The sequence below is a fragment of the Chlorocebus sabaeus genome, chromosome 20, assembly GCF_047675955.1.
Source record: "Chlorocebus sabaeus isolate Y175 chromosome 20, mChlSab1.0.hap1, whole genome shotgun sequence".
NCBI lineage: Eukaryota > Metazoa > Chordata > Mammalia > Primates > Cercopithecidae > Chlorocebus > Chlorocebus sabaeus.
This window is the reverse complement of record NC_132923.1, coordinates 57,616,960-57,637,918: the sequence shown is the minus strand read 5'-3', so window position 1 is coordinate 57,637,918 and position 20,959 is coordinate 57,616,960.

Here is a 20,959-nt window from a genome sequence, read left to right as displayed (position 1 = left end):
TGACTTCCAAGACCCCTAACCCCTTGACATTCATACCTTTTATAATCCTATCCTGTTGAGTGTGGGCAAAACAATGAATATAATGGATTGTACCTCTCATGAGTGGGTCCCAAATCAGTTAAGGGAGACTTTCCTGAATGGGGCTAACCTAATCACATAAACCCTTAAAGAAAACTGGGCCTTCTGGAAATCAGAAAAACTTTCCTGCTGTCATTGAAGAAGGAGCCTCTATGAGTTCAACAGCGGCAAGGAATTAATTCTACTAACAATCATATGAGTTTGAAAAAGTTTGCCGAGCTTCAGGTGAAAACTCAGGCCTAAACAATACCTTAGTTGCAGGTTTGCGAGACCCTGACCAGAAGTCCTAGTTAACTGTGTCTGTACTTCTGATCCACAGGATCTCTGAGGTAATAAATTTGGCTTTTTAAGTTGTAAAGTTTGTCATAATTTGTTACATAACAACAGAAAACTAGCATACTTTTAAAAATGCTAAACTACAAAAAGAGCTATTTTACCTAATTAGCCAAAAGAATTATAGTCATGGGAGAAGGTTTTCAATAGATCTCTTGTGGAGGTCATGGCAATAGTAGCAATTGCAGAAACACCTCTGATGTGTGACCAGCAACAATAGCATCGTAAGTGTAATAGTGATTGATTTCCACCTGCAGCAATGACTGAATTAAAGAAAGCAATAGCAGACTAGGACAGTAACTAAGGAGTAAGAAAGTAGGAAAGAGAAGAGTTTGAAAACATGGAGTCTTTGTTACAATACAGTAGGGAGACCTAAAGCAAATATATTTGCTACTTTTATTTAAGGTATGATTAAATCAAAGATGGTATGAACCTGGAAAAGGGCTATATTAATTAACGATATTTTACTCTAAATATTAAAGAGTAATGAATCAAGGGAATAAGATGTGGAAAAGTAGTTTATGGCATACAGTAAGAAGTCGAAAAAGTTCTGGAGTTTGGGATGTTGCCTAGCAACTAGGATGTTGTTCTATAGTCTTTGGGTTTAACTGAACTTATGAAGTTTTGTTGCAAACAGACACAGGGAGGTAAGCTCAGAAAATATAAAAAGTAATGTACCTTTTAGCAGGGCTTTAGCCAGACCTGATAGGTAGACCTAATAAAACAACTCTGTTTGCTATTATTCGGACATAGCTTAGTTATTTCGTTCTTTTTCTCTTACCTTTCTATCTCCTCTTTTAGTGTTTACTTATTTGTCGGAGATAATTGTCCTCACTTATATCTTCCTCAAATGACTTTTCTAACCTGGACAAACAATAAAAATAATTTCATTCCCTTTGTTGGTGATTGGGTTACGAAACACTGACCCATGAGACAGGAGGTCAAGTTTTCTAGAGGGATTCTGGAAAGATTCTGAAAGGATTCCTAAGGGATTCTGGAGTTGTCTGGAAGGATTCTTTCTCATACAAAAAATTGAATAGCCAGAGAAGAAATGGCTTATTTTCTTGTTACAGGTGCTATTGATAGTGGGTTTTAGTTGTTAAATTATTGTAGCCATTTTGCTTCTGACTTGGGAATAATACCATGCATATAGTTCATGATTCACTGGTAAGTGGAGCTGGAGCTTTAAAATGTAGCCCCTGACTATACATGCTTCTGAATTTTTTATGTAAGAAAATATAATTTTCTAGTTATTCAGTCCAGTTTAGGACAGGGTAGTTGTATTAGTCTGTTTTGACACTACTGATAAAGACATACCTGAGACTGGGTAACTTACAAAAGAAAGAGGTTTAATTAGACTTACCGTTCCTCATGGCTGGAGAGGCCTAACAATCATGGAAAAAGACAAGGAGGAGCAAGTTACATCTTACATGGATGGCAGCAGGCAAAAAGAGAAAGGACTTTTGCAGGGGAACTCTTCTTTTAAAACCATCACATTTAGTGAGACTTATTCACTATCATGAGAAAAACATGGGGAAGGCATGATTCAATTACCTCCCAGCAGGTCCTTCCCACCACATGTGGGAATTCAACAGGAGATGTGAATGGAGACACAGCCAAAACATATCTTTCTGCCCCGGCCCCTCCCAAATCTCATGTCCTCACATTTCAACACCCATTATGCCTTCCCAACAGTCCTCCAAAGTTTTAACTCATTTCAGCATTAACTCAAAAGTCTACAGTCCAAAGTCTCATCTGAGAATTTCTCCGCCTGAATTTTATTGCCCATATCACTATCAGGCTTTTGGTCAAAACCATTCAAAAAGCCTCTAAAAAGTTCCAAACTTTCCCACATTTTCTTCTCTTCTTCTGAGTCCTCCAAACTATTCCAACCTCTGCCTGTTACCCAGTTAAAAGTTGCTTCCATATTTTTGGGTATCTTTTCAGGAGAACCCTACTCCTGGTACCAATTTACTGTATTAGTCAGTTTTTAGGCTGCTGATAAAGACATACCCAGGAGTGAGTAATTTACAAAAGAAAGAGATTTAGTTGGACTTACACTTCCATATGGCTGAGGAGGCCTAACAATCATGGGAGAAGGCAAGGAGGAGCAAGTTACATCTTATGTGGATGGCAGCAGGCAAAAAGAGACAGAACTTGTGCAGGGGATCTCCTATTTTTAAAATCACCATATCTCATGAGACTTATTCACTATCATGAGAAAAGCATGGGAAAGACCTTCATGATTCAATTACCTCCAACTGGATCCCTCCCACAACACATGGGAATTCAAGATGAGATTTGCATGGGGACACAGTCAAACCATATCAGTAGTCTATTAGCTTCAGTTAGAAAGCATTGAAACATATAATACTTCAAATGTATTTTGGCCTTTAAACTATTTTTGTAATAGGTAGGATTCATTATAGGTGACTGCCTCCTTCTTATCAACTTTGACATCAGAATTGGATTCCTGGGATAGTAAGATGTAGCCAGAGATACAGATTCTCATTACAAAATCATGGTAACTTACATAAAGGACAAGCATACAGCTGTATTGCACAGAAGTGAGCACTGAGTTTGGCAGAATGTTAGAGATATCATGACCTGTTCAGGAAAAATACTTCATTGGAGAACCCCAAAAATTGAAGATGAACTTGTCTTATTTAGTTAGTTTGCTCTACGTTGGTCCCTAATAGGAAACCTGAAAGTAAGACAAAGAGAATAGGGTCTTACCCCATTGAGGCTATTACAATGGTCTCTAATGAAAAATAAACATTTCTCTAGTTTTGTTTTGCCTTTGATCATGGAAATGCATTTTCAGCTCAACTAATATGTTTATTAGCTGTAATAGGAGATTAGAAATACAGAGATAGACGGCCCACAATATTTGCATGTTTATTTAAATTAAAAGGAACAAAACTACAAACCAATATAAACCAAATGTCAAGACTATATTTTTTAATATTCTTAATTCCTGAGCAATTTTTATCAGTTTTACAAAGAACTATACAAACTTTATATATTGTCTTCAAAATAAAAGCTACTCATTTTTTTTTTTTTTTTCTAGAAGTTTTAGGTCATCAGCTCCAACCGAAGCCAGCACTTCTTAAATTATAAGAATGAAATAAAATAGGGAGCTCATTTTCTGGTTTGTACAACAGAAAATGAGACCTAACAATAAACTGGTCATCTAGGTGTCAGCACGAAATGTTTCAGAAAAGGACATGTCTCTCTTTCTTCTCCTCCTGTTTTTTTTTTTTTTTTTTTTTTAAATGAAGATACATGATAGAACAATGAATCTGTGAATGTGAAGTAAGTTCTAGTTTGTTGAAAGAAAGAATCACTACAGATTTTAACTGATAAATGATTATTCAAACCCCAAGAGATGTTTCAAATAATAAGACAGCTTTAGTAAATAAGTGTATATTAAAAACAAAACAAAACGAAAAAAACCAGGTACTTTCTACAAGAAAGTTATTCTTTTAATATGTTTTTTTCATTATTTGCCAGCAGAAAAAGAGACTGCCTGAATACTAACTAATATCAATTTGGTCTGGTATTTTCCAACAGATGTATTTGAAAGACAAACATTACATAAACCCATACATATCAGCGGAAGATGAGAAAAATGATGCTTAGGGCAATCTGATTATATCCTCTAGTATACAAAGCTGTTTGTATTTCTTTTTTGATTATTTTTATGTCCCATTTATTACACCCATTAGTGCCCTTAGGATAAAGCAAAGCAAAACAAAACACAACAAAGACCTGTCTGTCTGAAAATGGCAGACAGGTCTTTGAGGTTATAGATGGATTTATTGGTTCTCTGTTTCTAAATTCCTCAAAAGAACCTGAGCAATTTACTGCCTGAAAAATGTTGAGGACTGAGCACCTGGAGGCCTTTAATAATGATAATGGTAGGAAAGCTATGGAGTTAATTTTCAATGTGAATTATATTGAGTACTCAGGCTCAGAATGAAACTCCTCTGGTGAAAGAAAGGGAAATATAATATTTCCTAAAGAGGTTATAAAATGTTTGTTAGATTCTATGTGTAAGAGGATGTATCAACGACGATAAGAAATAATGCCTCATTCAGGCTCCAGTGAACAATATGAAATATGTCTCAATGCCTACTTTTTGTTTTCATTTTTGTACTTGATTTGATAATTTAAAGAACTAGCACAACAAAGATAGGTTTTTTTCTTCTTTTTGAATAAACGGTATGGTCCTCTCTTGCGCTAAAAACAATCTGATTTTGTGACTCTTCTAAATAAAAATAGCATGCATCATTCAAAATTTCTAACTTAAATAAGTGGCTTTTCATGTCCAGTTGAATATTTAACAGTGAATTCTTGAATGATCATTCGAGCATTTATTACTTTTTATTCAATGATATTAATTGAACTTCCATGTGCTAAGCAGAGTACTAGGAGCCAATGATTAAAAAGTGATAAACATACACGAGGCTTATTTATGTGCACTTTTTTTTGGTGCGTATGATGTTTTAAGAGAGACCAGTAAATAAATAAGAACTAAATAGGCAGTCATGACAGTGTGTTAAATGCTCTAACAGGAGAAGCACCTATTTCTAGTTGAATTAAACCACATGATTTTTTTCAAAGCACTTAAGCTCTCAAAGGCTCAACTATATCCATAAAATAGGGATTATAATTTATTACCTGGGTGAAAAAAAATAAGTGAAGCAGATGCTTTCCCGGGACCTCTTGCCATCCTAACATTTATGATTCAATGAAATAATAATTTCCTGGAAATTGTTTAAAATATAAAACATACGCCAACCACCCACCTCCCCACAAATCACAGAAAAAAAAAATCAAGGACACAGAGTCTGATACTATGACCTTGTTTTTCCTTTATGATTTTCCTGGGGGAGGTCTGTTTGGCATATAGAAATTCACAGTAAGAATGTAGCGGTGATTGGTAATGGTAATTTGCCATAGCATTTTAGTTTTACCAAATGGCTCCATGGTTATCCTGGTTCTACTTACCAGATGAAGTTAAAGTTTCCCCTTTTATGGATAAGCAGTAGGTATTTTTTAATATGACAACATTTCTTATTAGTATCTAATATTAGTATTCCTCTGAACAAATTCCATAAAGCAGTAGAATAAATTACTGGGAAAAATTAATAGATTTCTCTAGGTCATGAATATCTTATGAAGCTTTCAAAACAGTATCAGGAAAGAAAGCTGATATAAAAAAGGAATTGGATACACTTCCAAAGAAGGCACTAATAACTGACATTGGTAGATTTGACATTTTAGCACATATCAAACTTTGTATCAGAGTTTGCAGAATATGGTACTAGCTCTGTGCATTTGCTATATCTTCAAATAAAAGATAATACATGAATGACATCTGCCAATATGTTACTGCATTTTTGTATTTTAAATTTTCTCATTTACATTTTTCTTCCTGTATTTAATTTAAACAATATTCGAGAATATAATTTTAAAATCCACCCCCAAGTAGGCTAGAATGTCATGTATCTAGAATGATTGACATGGATTGCAATATTACTGAGACAGAAGAACACTGGTTAGTCAGTCAATTTTAAAGTTAATTTTAAAAATATATTAATTTTCCTACAAAGGGATGAGATAATTCAAGTTAGTAATGTGGTATCATTATCACTATCATTATTATAGGAATAAAGACATTGGAGTAGATGACAACTTAGGCCATTTCAAGTGATAATAGCTTTTGGTAGTTATAACTTTATCATAATGCTATAAATTAAATGAAACACTCTATGTAAAGATGATTTGAAAATTATAGCATTCTATATAAAAGTACCTTTCAGGCCATCTGATGGCCAGCTGCTAGTTGATCAGTTAATTCAAACAAATGATCAATTCAGTCTCTTAAAACAGCTTTACTTCTTTTTATAAAAATGGCTGGCTCTGTTACTGTATTGACTGATTTTTAAGATATTGTTAGGGTACTGTTATCATGTTATTTTTGAGGTCAGAGCTGAAGTCTTACAGATCAGAGTGTGAAGAAGCTAAGCAGCATCACCCTGAAGCGTTCTCTGTTTAGACAAATCTAACTACAGATGCTCCTCACCTTATCATGGGGTTATGTCCCTATAAGTCCATTGTTAACTTGAAAAGATCCTAAGTCAAACTCTCATAATGTGAAGACCACTCATACTACAAAATGGTTGGAAATGGATGTGAAAGAACTAGTGACCCAAACAGGATGGCATTTTCCTTCTGACTGAGGGGAAAAGAGCACCCATAAAAGAATAGCAGTTCAAGGTAGGAGACTGTTGGTCCACGGTCATGTTGGGAGTGTATTTGGGAATCTATTGTACCACTCAGGGAATCATTTAACTAAACAAATTATTGCATTTTTCCCTCAGATTGCTAGAAGGATAAAAGCTGTCATTTATTAAGCACCTACTTGGTATCAGACACCTGTTTATGTGTTATATTATTTATCAATTTATTTAACAAATGTGGGCCTATGATATGAAAGGCCCTGTTCATGGTATTGAAAATACAGCAATGACTGAAATAAACAATATTGCATTTTCATGGGGCTTACAATCAAGTGGAATTGGATTTTTTTAAAAAAGAGAAAATTAAGATAATTTCTGATGTCATCAGTGGTAAGGGGAAACAATACTGTAATGTTGCAGAATGACCAGGGCAACTTGGATCAGTGGAGTCAGAAGGTTACATTTGTTACAGAGCTGAGGAATGAAGAAACAGTAGAGTAATACTGTCAAAACAAAACAAAAAGAAGAATTAAACTGCATCACTTTTGCTGCAGAGTTCCATGATGAGGGCAGAAAAAGTGTCATGAGATTTAATAAAACACAGATCATGGCAAGCTTTGAGAAGATATGATTACAATTGAAATGCTTGAAAATGAAGATATGGAAATAGAGACAGTATATAGAAAACTCTCAATTAGTTGGGCTATGAAATAAAACTGGTAGTAGAAGGAGAGAAATTTATGCCCAAGAAGTGACATTTTAGTGTTGCGAGATTATAATGACAGGCATAATCTTGAAGTATTAATAATACAGAAAATGAAGATAATGCAAAAATAACATTGATGGCTTATAATATGCAAGATATTTTTCTAAATGCTTTACCTGAATTATTTAAATTTATCCCCATAACATCCTTTCAAAAAAGATATACTATATTGCATCTTGTTTTACAGAAATATGAAAGAGTGAGATGAACTACTTTCCAAGGTTTTACACACAGCAAATGGCAAAGTAGTAATTTAAACCCACAAAATTTGAATATTCACACTCAAAGCACCCTAAATATAAAAACCTCCTCTTATAGACCATTGCAAAATCAACAAACTCCAATCTCTCTTAAGTTATCCAACACTGCATTTGTTTTGGGATGAAGAAAAGGGGAAGTGAGTAAAGGAAATCATTACATAAAAATTGCCAGCCCTAATGTACATACCCGGTTATAGTTCAGGAAGCCTGTATGGTCTTTTGAATTGAAAGCTCCCTATGTTTTAGTTACGTGGCTGTGGCCAAGTTCCAACATTTCTGAGTGTTAGTTTTCATTTTGTAAAATGGAGACATTAATGATTCTTTCAGTGGATTTTTGAGAAATAAACTATGTCATATATGTACAGGTGTTTTCTCAGCTATAATGTGTTATACTTCAGCAACATAGCATGACAGGTTTTACTATGATTACTATTGTTATAATTGAGTGTTGGACTATGGCAGCCATTTCTGAATTTTACCTCCTTTGCTGGATACTCCTCCATTCCCTTGTTGGAGAAAAAGAAAACAGGGTCTGAAATCTATGTAGTAAGTCACCTGGATTATCTTTCCTTATGTGGGTTGGGTTCTGCTAACAGGAGGCATAAGTAGGAGAGTAGGAGTTAGAGAGAAAGGATATTCTCTCCTGCCTGGCAGTTTTGAAATAGCTCTCGAGTTCTTTACAAAAACCATATGTCCTGTATGTATCTTTGGTTCAGTTAATCATTCCTTCCTCTTTTCCCTTTGAGATTGCGGGTGGGGACATCTTTCTACTTATTGGTTCCCTATGCCTGTTTTTGCCTTGCTCTCTTCATCAAACACTCTTTAATTACCCTTTCTGACTACACCAAAGTTTTTTTTTTTTTTCCCTTGGCCTAGATCCTATCTGATAATGTTGTCCATGAACAACTCTCATGGTAGATATTCTCAAGGTCTTCTTGTTTTTCTTTTTTTTCCTGCAGTGGTTTTTAATCTTTTTCCCATGGCTCCTTTTAATAACCATCCTGTCCAGAGTATCTTGGCATTTTAAGTATTGATTCCATTTAAAAACAAAAAGCAAAGTCACACAAACTGTCAACTATAACTTTCAATAAGCATGAAAAAGCCAACATTAAAATCTAAGTTAAGTATAGACAAAAGTTATCAACAGTATTAAGTATACATGCTGTAAAGACCTTCTAGATTTTGTATCCTGTTTCGTTATATCCTCAGATAAGCAGGTTTAAATGCTAGCATGGTTAAAACTACCAGCTTTTCCTTAGCGAATTGTTTTTTAAAAGATATTTAATAAACCCTGATATAAATTATTCATCTGTTTTATCTACTGAAATATAAGCTTTTATATTTAATTATATTAATATATAAAATATGTTTAACTAATTAAATATTAGTTAATATTTCTATTGAATATATACTGTTATTTATTATATTCATTTTTATATTTAATTATTTAATAAAAGTAAAATGAATATTGTATTATCATGTGAAGTAGGACTCAAGTGTCATATTTTTCAGCAGTAATTACCAATTGTCTTACAACAATTTATTTAATAGTTTATGTTTTCTCCACTTGGTATGCAATATCAACTGTATGATAAACTAAATTTCCATATGGCTATTCTTTCCACTGGTTAATTTTTCTGTCCTTACTCACAGCACCATTTTAACATAGATCTATAATAGGTCCTGATAGCTGTTTGGACACATCTCCTACACCTTATTTGTTTTCCTTAAAAATGCCTTTGCTATTCATGATGCTTTGTGTTCCCAGTCAAATTTTAAAGTTAGACTGTCAACTACTATATGAACATGTTGGCATTTTAATTTGAATTTCTTTAAATCTATTATTTTGGGGCAGTTGACATCATTGTGATGCTGAAACTTTTAATATCTCCTATTTATTTAAATGTTCTTTACTGGCTTTAAATTATGTTTCATAATTTTCTGAGTCTTATAAATATTTACACATCTAGGTATCTCATTTTGTTTTGCTACTGCAATCTGTAGGTTTCAAAAAATTTTATACTCTATTAATACACTTGAGTATTAATTTGTATCCAGTTGCTAAATCTTCTCATTAAATATAATAATTCATTTGCAACTTTTCTTACATTTTCTATGAAATCTATGTGTATATTTTCCTATGTAGATAATAATACCATCACAAATAAAGCATGATTTCTAGCATCCTGGCAGTTTTCATGTGAATAATTATAATGTCATTTAGTTCTATTTTTAAAACTTCCATTTTGATTTCTTCTCAAATAAGTTATTTAGAACTTTTACAAACAGTCATGGTTATTGCTGCACCTTATTTCTAATTTTATATTGTTTCTTTATTCATATTTTCAAGAATTATATATTTAAAAATGTAATGTCAGTAAAGGTACAGTCACGAGGCAGTAACCATCTGTTATTTGACAGGGAAACTTCAAAATAAATAATTACTTAGTACAATACAAAATGATTAACTACCAAAGAATTGAAACAAAGCCTTAAGGGGCCCCTTTACTAACCCAATAATGCTACGTCTCCTGAATGCCACTTTCTCAATAAATGGAATCATCATTTATCCTGAGGACCAATTTAGAAACCTCTGTTACTTTTATAAACCATTTATTCTCATCTTATCAACTTATCATATAGTGAAGATTCTAGGCCCATCCAATCAAGTTTTCACATTTCCACCTAAGTAATATTTTAGAAATGCAAGTTTGATCATTTCTCTCTACTGTTTATAATAGTTCAATGTCTCCTTCTTCCCTTGAGGATAGAGATCTTTAATCTGCCATAAAAGAATCTCTAATGTCTGGTTGAATCTGGTTTATTACCCACTTTCTGCCTTTTCTGCACTGAATTACTTGACAGGTACTAAAGCACAATGGGCTTAGGTATGTATATGTCCTACAATCTATCTTTCACAAGATGTTTAAATATATTGGTTCTTTGTATACTCAACATGGAGAAGTTTCACTCTTTCCCCAAGTCTGTTTTCTGATAAATTTATACTTGACTTGTTCTGTTACTATCTTCAATTTCAGTTAAGCTGTTTGCTCAAGGTTATATATAGAAAGATATAGATTCAATTGTACTGCTTAGTTTTCTGGTCTTTTAACTATGCTATTATCTGAAGGACAGAGAGACTCCACATCATAGCATGCATAATGGAGAAGTAATTCTAAAGGACACTGTTAAGAATTTCATATGTTTTAAAACGAAGCACAGCTTCTTAAAATAATGAAATTGTACTCACTCAGAAACTCAATATGTAATATCTACTCTTCTTCCAGCTTCCTGGGTGTAGCAGTTTGGAAAAAAAGAGCTGTATTTGTTGTCCTTGTAGTATCAGAAACAATACAAACCTGCATGCCTAACAAATCATTTGTGGGACAATGGCAACTGGGTAGACAGCTTAAGAAAAACAGGAAACAATCCTCATCATACTTTAAATATTAATCAAAACAATTTTTCTGTAGGAAGACTTATGGTGAAGCTAAGATCAACAAAATGAGTCATATCCGGTCCAGAAAGAGCCAGGCATATGGGCGAAGAAAGTGTCAATTTAGGATTCATTCTACTACAAGGAAGAAGGTTATGTAATTACAACAAAAATAAACTATATAAAGCATAACAAAATCTTATGATATATCCTTATAAAAGACCTAACTATTCCAAAGTTTCATGACTTTATTATTTCATCATATTTATCACATCCTTGCAGGATTATCTGTCCATGCAAAGTCAGTAAAAACAGGTGATCATTTGGCTGTATAATCTGATTTTGAAACCACATTATTTCCCCCTCTTTGTGGTGGGGAAATTTCATTTTTTAATGTTTAAGAGGTTAAGCTTTATTAGTTAGACATAGCTTTAAACCTCAACTGTGACATTTGCCATATGTTGACCTTGGGCAACTTGCTTAACTAAGATTATTTCCCGGCTTCTGTACATGCAAATAATTATATCTATGCTATATGATTGCGATAAGGATATGGCATAAGGATGACTAAAATTGGATATCAATTAAAAAGTGATAAAGAAGTAAAAAAAATTAAAACTAGCTTATAAAAAAGGAAATGTATTTATTGGTTCTCATAACTCTTAGGTATAGCAATAGCTTTGCTTCAGGTGATGCCTGACCCGGGTTTCAAGCAATGTTACCAGGACTCGATTATACTCTACACAGTCTAGCACATTTCCCTTATGCCAGTTGCATTCACAGCTTTCCCTCCATTTATCATATAAAAATACACTCATAGGTCTTCATATCCTTTCCTATTCATCCTGTGGAAAGTTTGTTAAAAATATAGATCTTGGTTTTAGGCATGTGTAGCAAAAGTTATAAAATACATATTGATTGAAGTGCCTTAGATTATATGCTGCTCTTAGAACCATTCACCACAACCATTCATCACAACCAGTCAGATTGAGTTGGGCCTGAATCACATTGTCCATCCTTGGAGAGGGTGGTTGACCACTATCCTTCTTAGATATTGTAAACTTAGAGGATAAAATGAATCCCTGAATAGAAATTAGATGGGGAGAGATAACCATTCTAGAAGAGTTAATAGACGCCAGGAAGGGGCTGGTGAGTAAACAAAAACTTCCTATTTTCTATAAAGAGGTTAACTCTGTAACTGCATATCTGACAGGTCTCAGTATGCATCACTATCAAATAACAACTAATCAAACAAACAAGCAAATCAAGCACTACTCTTTATTTATAACACTTCATCCTCCCTGAAATTTTTGGTTTTAAGAATAATGATCATAAGCAGCAGACTTCTTTAGTTTTGACTAGATTTTCATTGAGGTTTTTCTTGTGGTTAGTAGGGTAGCATTTATTATTCTCTTCCTTAAACAATGAAGATCATCAAATGAAAAATATAAATAAAAATTAAAAAGCCTTCATTTCTAATCTATAGAAAATAATATATTACTCTTCTAAACTATATTGATTGGATAAAGAAGATTAAAGCAAATAATTGCTGGGTTTCAATAGCAAGATCATTCATAAATAATGTTCAACTGAGTGAAAGCAAAAGGGAGTCAATCGGTGCAACTCATCTAGTTCAGGTTAAACGGGAGGAAGTAAAACCAGTCTTACAATGATGGTGGCAAGTTGCCCTACATCTGTCTGTGAAAAGTGTTCAAAGGAAAACCTTAGAGAAATTAAATTTAACAGTTTAACTGAGCAAAGAATTATTCACAAATCGGACAGCCCCTGAACCAGAATAGGTTCAGAAAGACAGAAAAAAAAAAAAAAAAAAGATGTACAGAAAAGAGAAGTGAGGCACAGAAACAACTGGATTGGTTACAGTCCAGTGTTTGAATGCTATTTCAACAGTTGGTTGTAACACGGACAGAAGGCAGGGAAATACTGGGTAGAAGAGAGCAGTCCCTGGCAAAGGCCCTACCCTCAAGCATGGAAACTCATGGCCCTAAATGAGAACAGGCATTCCTGTTTTCATGTCCAAATGTTATTTCTTCCAAGACCACTCTGGCCCACTGTGCCGGGGGACGGTCAGAGAGGAGATCAGTTGCAGGATAGCAGAACTCCAGGGAGAGATCATCTTCCCACTCCATTCCCTTTCCAGCTCCCCATCCATCCCACAGAGAGCCACCTCCATCACTCACCATCCCTCCCTGCATTCACCATCCTTCAAGTCCATGTGACCTGATTCTCCCTGGATGCTGGACAAGGATCCAGACAGCAAATGTTAAAAGAGCATTAGTTGTAACACACCCCAAGACGCTACCATGGGGCTGGAGCCCAAAAGCGCTCACTTCGGCTTCTGCACTTGCCCACTTGGCATGTTCCCCCACCCGTAGGGATTTGAGTGCACAGCAGCCAAGCAAACTAGCCACACCCCTGTTGCAAGTCCCGCAAAGGGATCCTGGAACTTTCCCGCTTTAGTCACCTGTGAGTAGTTGAAGTGTAGCTTCTGTGACTGACTGATTATGGGGCTCCTTGTTACCAGAGTAGGCCACTTACACATTGAGTTAGGTTACAGCTCACTATGTTCAGAGAAATCTTCAGGCAAAACTAATAAGGAGGCAGCTTTAAGCTAAACTTGATTTAACAAAAGACTGCCATGATAAGCTTATTCTTCACTAACCTGCTTTTCCTAGCATTATATATATCAATTTGTTGCAGCTTTCAAGAACATTTTCTGGTTCAGCTAGGATTACACACACCTCTAGATGTTTTGACTTAGTGTTGTAACTTGTCACTCACATAAAAAATGACATGGTTTCTCCAACTCGATGTCTTCAACTATTTTTATCCCAAAGATCCAATATCAGTTTCTGGAAAGCCTGCTATAATGTGGAAGTAGTATAGAGCAATATGTGTTCATTAAAAAGTATTTTTAAATCCTCTGGTTTATGAAAAAACAGATATGGTAATTTTGTATTTCTTTTTTTTATTGAAAAAATTATTTTTATTCTTAAATCAAAAATATTGAATCATTAAATTTCAAGAAATTCGTCTTTGAAAAGTGTTACCCTGCCAGAAATTCTTTTTTTTCTTTTTTTAACTAGTTCAAAAATTCTTCTTTATTTTATTTCTTATTATTATACTTTAAGTTTTAGGTTACATGTGCATAACGTGCAGGTTTGTTACATATGTATACTTGTGCCATGTTGGTGTGCTGCACCCATCGACTCGTCATTTACATCAGGTATAACTCCCAATGCAATCTCTCCCCCTCCCCCCTCCCCATGATAGGCCCCAGTGTGTGATGTTCCCCTTCCCGAGTCCAAGTGATCTCATTGTTCAGTTCCCACCTATGAGTGAGAACATGCGGGGTTTGGTTTTCTGTTCTTGCGATAGTTTGCTGAGAATGATGGTTTCCAGCTGCATCCATGTCCCTACAAAGGACACAAACTCATCCTTTTTTATGGTTCCATAATATTCCATGGGGTATATGTGCCACATTTTCTTAATCCAGTCTGTCACTGATGGACATTTGGGTTGATTCCAAGTCTTTGCTATTGTGAATAGTGCCGCAATAAACATACGTGTGCATGTGTCTTTATAGCAGCATGATTTATAATCCTTTGGGTATATACCCAGTAATGGGATGGCTGGGTCATATGGTACATCTAGTTCTAGATCCTTGAGGAATCGCCATACTGTTTTCCATAATGGTTGAACTAGTTTACAATCCCACCAACAGTGTAAAAGTGTTCCTATTTCTCCACATCCTCTCCAGCACCTGTTGTTTCCTGACTTTTTAATGATCGCCATTCTAACTGGTGTGAGATGGTATCTCATTGTGGTTTTGATTTGCATTTCTCTGATGGTCAGTGATGATGAGCATTTTTTCATGTGTCTATTGGCTGTATGCATGTCTTCTTTTGAGAAATGTCTGTTCATATCCTTTGCCCACTTTATGATGGGGCTGTTTGTTTTTTTCTTGTAAATTTGTTTGAGTTCTTTGTAGGTTCTGGATATTAGCCCTTTGTCAGATGAGTAGATTGCAAAAATTTTCTCCCATTCTGTAGGTTGCCTGTTCACTCTGATGGTAGTTTCTTTTGCCGTGCAGAAGCTCTTTAGTTTAATGAGATCCCATTTGTCAATTTTGGCTTTTGCTGCCGTTGCTTTTGGTGTTTTAGACATGAAGTCTTTGCCCATGCCTATGTCCTGAATGGTACTACCTATGTTTTCCTCTAGGGTTTTTATGGTATTAGGTCTAACATTTAAGTCTCTAATCCATCTTGAATTAATTTTCGTATAAGGAGTAAGGAAAGGATCCAGTTTCAGCTTTCTAGTTATGGCTAGCCAATTTTCCCAGCACCATTTATGAAATAGGGAATCCTTTCCCCATTTCTTGTTTCTCTCAGGTTTGTCAAAGATCAGATGGCTGTAGATGTGTGGTATTATTTCTGAGGACTCTATTCTGTTCCATTGGTCTATATCTCTGTTTCGGTACCAGTACCATATTGTTTTGGTTACTGTAGCCTTGTAGTATAGTTTGAAGTCAGGTAGCGTGATGCCTTCAACTTTGTTCTTTTGACTTAGGATTGTCTTGGAGATATGGGCTCTTTTTTGGTTCCATATGAACTTTAAAGCAGTTTTTTCCAATTCTGTGAAGAAACTCATTGGTAGCTTGATGGGGATGGCATTGAATCTATAAATAATCTTGGGCAGTATGGCCATTTTCACGATATTGATTCTCCCTATCCATGAGCATGGTATGTTCTTCCATTTGTTTGTGTCCTCTTTGATTTCACTGAGCAGTGGTTTGTAGTTCTCCTTGAAGAGGTCCTTTACATCCCTTGTAAGTTGGATTCCTAGGTATTTTATTCTCTTTGAAGCAATTGTGAATGGAAGTTCATTCCTGATTTGGCTCTCTGTTTGTCTGTTACTGGTGTATAAGAATGCTTGTGATTTTTGCACATTAATTTTGTATCCTGAGACTTTGCTGAAGTTGCTTATCAGCTTAAGGAGATTTTGGGCTGAGACAATGGGGTTTTCTAAATATACAATCATGTCATCTGCAAACAGGGACAATTTGACTTCTTCTTTTCCTAACTGAATCCCCTTGATTTCTTTCTCTTGCCTGATTGCCCTAGCCAGAACTTCCAACACTATGTTGAATAGGAGTGGTGAGAGAAGGCATCCCTGTCTTGTGCCAGTTTTCAAAGGGAATTTTTCCAGTTTTTGCCCATTCAGTATGATATTGGCTGTGGGTTTGTCATAAATAGCTCTTATTATTTTGAGGTACGTTCCATCAATACCGAATTTATTGAGCGTTTTTAGCATGAAGGGCTGTTGAATTTTGTCAAACACCTTTTCTGCATCTATTGAGATAGTCATGTGGTTCTTGTCTTTGGTTCTGTTTATATGCTGGATTATGTTTATTGATTTGCGAATGTTGAACCAGCCTTGCATCCCAGGGATGAAGCCCACTTGATCATGGTGGAGAAGCTTTTTGATGTGCTGCTGAATCTGGTTTGCCAGTATTTTATTGAGGATTTTTGCATCGATGTTCATCAGGGATATTGGTCTAAAATTCTCTTTTTTTGCTGTGTCTCTGCCAGACTTTGGTATCAGGAGGACGTTGGCCTCATAAAATGAGTTAGGGAGGATTCCCTCTTTTTCTATTGATTGGAATAGTTTCAGAAGGAATGGTATCAGCTCCTCCTTGTACCTCTGGTAGAATTCAGCTGTGAATCCATCGGGTCCTGGACTTTTTTTGGTTGGTAGGCTATTAATTATTGCCTGAATTTCAGAGCCTGCTATTGGTCTATTCAGGGATTCAACTTCTTCCTTGTTTAGTCTTGAAAGAGTGTAAGTGTCCAGGAAATTATCCATTTCTTCTAGATTTTCTAGTTTATTTGCGTAGAGGTGTTTATAGTATTCTCTGATGGTAGTTTGTATTTCTGTGGGGTCGGTGGTGATATCCCCTTTATCATTTTTTATTGCGTCTATTTGATTCTTCTCTCTTTTCTTCTTTATTAGTCTTGCTAGTGGTCTGTCAATTTTGTTGATCTTTTCAAAAAACCAACTCCTGGATTCATTGATTTTTTGGAGGGTTTTTTGTGTCTCTATCTCCTTCAGTTCTGCTCTGATCTTAGTTATTCCTTGCCTTCTGCTAGCTTTCGAATGTGTTTGCTCTTGCTTCTCTAGTTCTTTTAATTGCGATGTTGGAGTGTCAATTTTAGATCTTTCCTGCTTTCTCTTGTGGGCATTTAGTGCTATAAATTTCCCTCTACACACTGCTTTAAATGTGTCCCAGAGATTCTGGTATGTTGTATCTTTGTTCTTATTGGTTTCAAAGAACATCTTTATTTCTGCCTTCATTTCGTTATGTACCCAGTAGTCATTCAGGAGCAGGTTGTTCAGTTTCCATGTAGTTGAGCAGTTTTGATTGAGTTTCTTAGTTCTGAGTTCTAGTTTGATTGCACTGTGGTCTGAGAGACAGTTTGTTATAATTTCTGTTCTTGTACATTTGCTGAAGAGTGCTTTACTTCCAATTATGTGATCAATTTTGGAATAAGTGCGATTTGGTGCTGAGAAGAATGTATATTCTGTTGATTTGGGGTGGAGAGTTCTATAGATGTCTATTAGGTCTGCTTGCTGCAGAGATGAGTTCAATTCCTGGATATCCTTGTTAACTTTCTGTCTCGTTGATCTGTCTAATGTTGACAGTGGAGTGTTGAAGTCTCCCATTATTATTGTATGGGAGTCTAGGTCTCTTTGTAAGTCTCTAAGGACTTGCTTTATGAATCTGGGTGCTCCTGTATTGGGTGCATATATATTTAGGATAGTTAGCTTTTCCTGTTGAATTGATCCCTTTACCATTATGTAATGGCCTTCTTTCTCTCTTTTGATCTTTGATGGTTTAAAGTCTGTTTTATCAGAGACTAGTATTGCAACCCCTGCTTTTTTTTGTTCTCCATTTGCTTGGTAAATCTTCCTCCATTCCTTTATTTTGAGCCTATGTATGTCTCTGCATGTGAGATGGGTCTCCTGAATACAGAAGACTGATGGGTCTTGACTCTTTATCCAGTTTGCCAGTCTGTATCTTTTAATTGGACCATTTAGTCCGTTTACATTTAAGGTTAATATTGTTATGTGTGAACTTGATCCTGCCATTATGATATTAACTGGTTATTTTGCTCGTTAGTTGATGCAGTTTCTTCCTAGCCTCGATGGTCTTTACATTTTGGCATGTTTTTGCAATGGCTGGTATTGGTTGTTCCTTTCCATGTTTAGTGCTTCCTTCAGGGTCTCTTGTAAGGCAGGCCTAGTGGTGATGAAATCTCTAAGTATTTGCTTATCTGTAAAGGATTTTATTTCTCCTTCACTTATGAAACTTAGTTTGGCTGGATATGAAATTCTGGGTTTAAAATTCTTTTCTTTAAGAATGTTGAATATTGGCCCCCACTCTCTTCTGGCTTGTAGAATTTCTGCCGCGAGATCTGCTCTTAGTCTGATGGGCTTCCCTTTGTGGGTAACCCGACCTTTCTCTCTGGCTGTGCTTAAGATTTTTTCCTTCATTTCAACTTTGGTGAATCTGGCAATTATGTGTCTTGGAGTTGCTCTTCTCGAGGAGTATCTTTGTGGCATTCTCTGTATTTCCTGGATTTGAATGTTGGCCTGCCCTACTAGGTTGGGGAAGTTCTCCTGGATGATATCCTGAAGAGTGTTTTCCAACTTGGTTCCATTTTCCCCCTCACTTTCAGGCACCCCAATCAGACGTAGATTTGGTCTTTTTACATAATCCCATACTTCTTGCAGGCTTTGTTCATTTCTTTTTCTTCTTTTTTCTTTTGGTTTCTCTTCTCGCCTCATTTCAATCATTTGATCCTCAATTGCTGATACTCTTTCTTCCAGTTGATCGAGTCGGTTACTGAAGCTTGTGCATTTGTCACGTATTTCTCGTGCCATGGTTTTCATCTCTTTCATTTCGTTTATGACCTTCTCTGCATTAATTACTCTAGCCATCAATTCTTCCACTTTTTTTTTCAACATTTTTAGTTTCTTTGTGCTGGGTAAGTAATTCCTCCTTTAGCTCTGAGAAGTTTGATGGACTGAAGCCTTCTTCTCTCATCTCGTCAAAGTCATTCTCTGTCCAGCTTTGATCTGTTGCTGGCGATGAGCTGCGCTCCTTTGCCGGGGGAGATGTGCTCTTATTTTTTGAATTTCCAACTTTTCTGCCCTGTTTTTTCCCCATCTTTGTGGTTTTATCTGCCTCTAGTCTTTGATGCTGGTGACGTACTGATGGGGTTTTGGTGTAGGTGTCCTTCCTGTTTGATAGTTTTCCTTCTAACAGTCAGGACCCTCAGCTGTAGGTCTGTTGGAGATTGCTTGAGGTCCACTCCAGACCCTGTTTGCCTGGGTATCAGCAGCAGAGGCTGCAGAAGATAGAATATTGCTGAACAGCGAGTGTACCTGTCTGATTCTTGCTTTGGAAGCTTCCTCTCAGGGGTGTACTCCACCCTGTGAGGTGTGGGGTGTCAGACTGCCCCTAGTGGGGGATGTCTCCCAGTTAGGCTACTCAGGGGTCAGGGACCCACTTGAGCAGGCAGTCTATCCCTTCTCAGATCTCAACCTCCATGTTGGGAGATCCACTGCTCTCTTCAAAGCTGTCAGACAGAGTCGTTTGCCTCTGCAGAGGTTTCTGCTGCTTTTGTTTATCTGTACCCTGTCCCCAGAGGTGGAGTCTACAGAGACAGGCAGGTTTCCTTGAGCTGCTGTGAGCTCCACTCAGTTCGAGCTTCCCAGCAGCTTTGTTTACCTACTTAAGCCTCAGCAATGGCGGACACCCCTCCCCCAGCCTCGCTGCTGCCTTGCGGTTAGATCACAGACTGCTGTGCTAGCAATGAGGGAGGCTCCGTGGGCATGGGACCCTCCCGGCCAGGTGTGGGATATAATCTCCTGGTGTGCCTGCTTGCACAGTATTGGGGTGGGAGTTACCCGATTTTCCAGGTGTTGTGTGTCTCAGTTCCCCTGTCTAGGAAAAGGGATTCCCTTCCCCCTTGGGCTTCCCAGGTGAGGCGATGCGTCGCCCTGCTTCAGCTCTCGCTGGTCGGGCTGCAGCAGCTGACCAGCACCGATTGTCCCACACTCCCTAGTGAGATGAACCCAGTACGTCAGTTGAAAATGCAGAAATCACCGGTCTTCTGTGTCGCTCAGGCTGGGAGTTGGAGACTGGAGCTGTTCCTATTCGGCCATCTTGCTCCGCCCCCCCAATTTTGTGTTTCTAATTGCCTGATATTCTGGGTATCCTGACTCAATAGAGACTGTTGTGTAAAGAAATTGGAAGGATTTTATGTGTAATAGGTAACTAATAGAGTTAGTTAAAACTTTAACTCTTAAGATATTTGTAAATTTTAAGTACAGTACTGCTACAAATGAAATTTCAGTTACCCTAGTTATTTATATAGCATGGTTTCAAACACAACCAAAAGGAATTCACTGAAACCTTACTAGCATTAGTATGTTTATGCAGATAATGAAATTTTTGAGATTTTAAATATTTCTTACCTTTGGTAATAGGGAAATGTGAGAAACAGTCTGTGAACTTACAAATAATTTAGGATGCTGGATTCTGTTTTAGGAACAACTTGAGAAAGACAATTTGTCCTATTTTGGCTAAAATGTAACTTCTGTAGGATAAAATACATCAAGATTCAGGTAGAAAAGAAAAATGGCAAGAAGAGGTTCTTACTTGTTATTTTCATAGTTTCTTAAAGGAAAATAAGCACTTCCTTAGATTCTAAGAAGTGCATATCGGACCATCAAAGGATAAATCGTTTAGTTG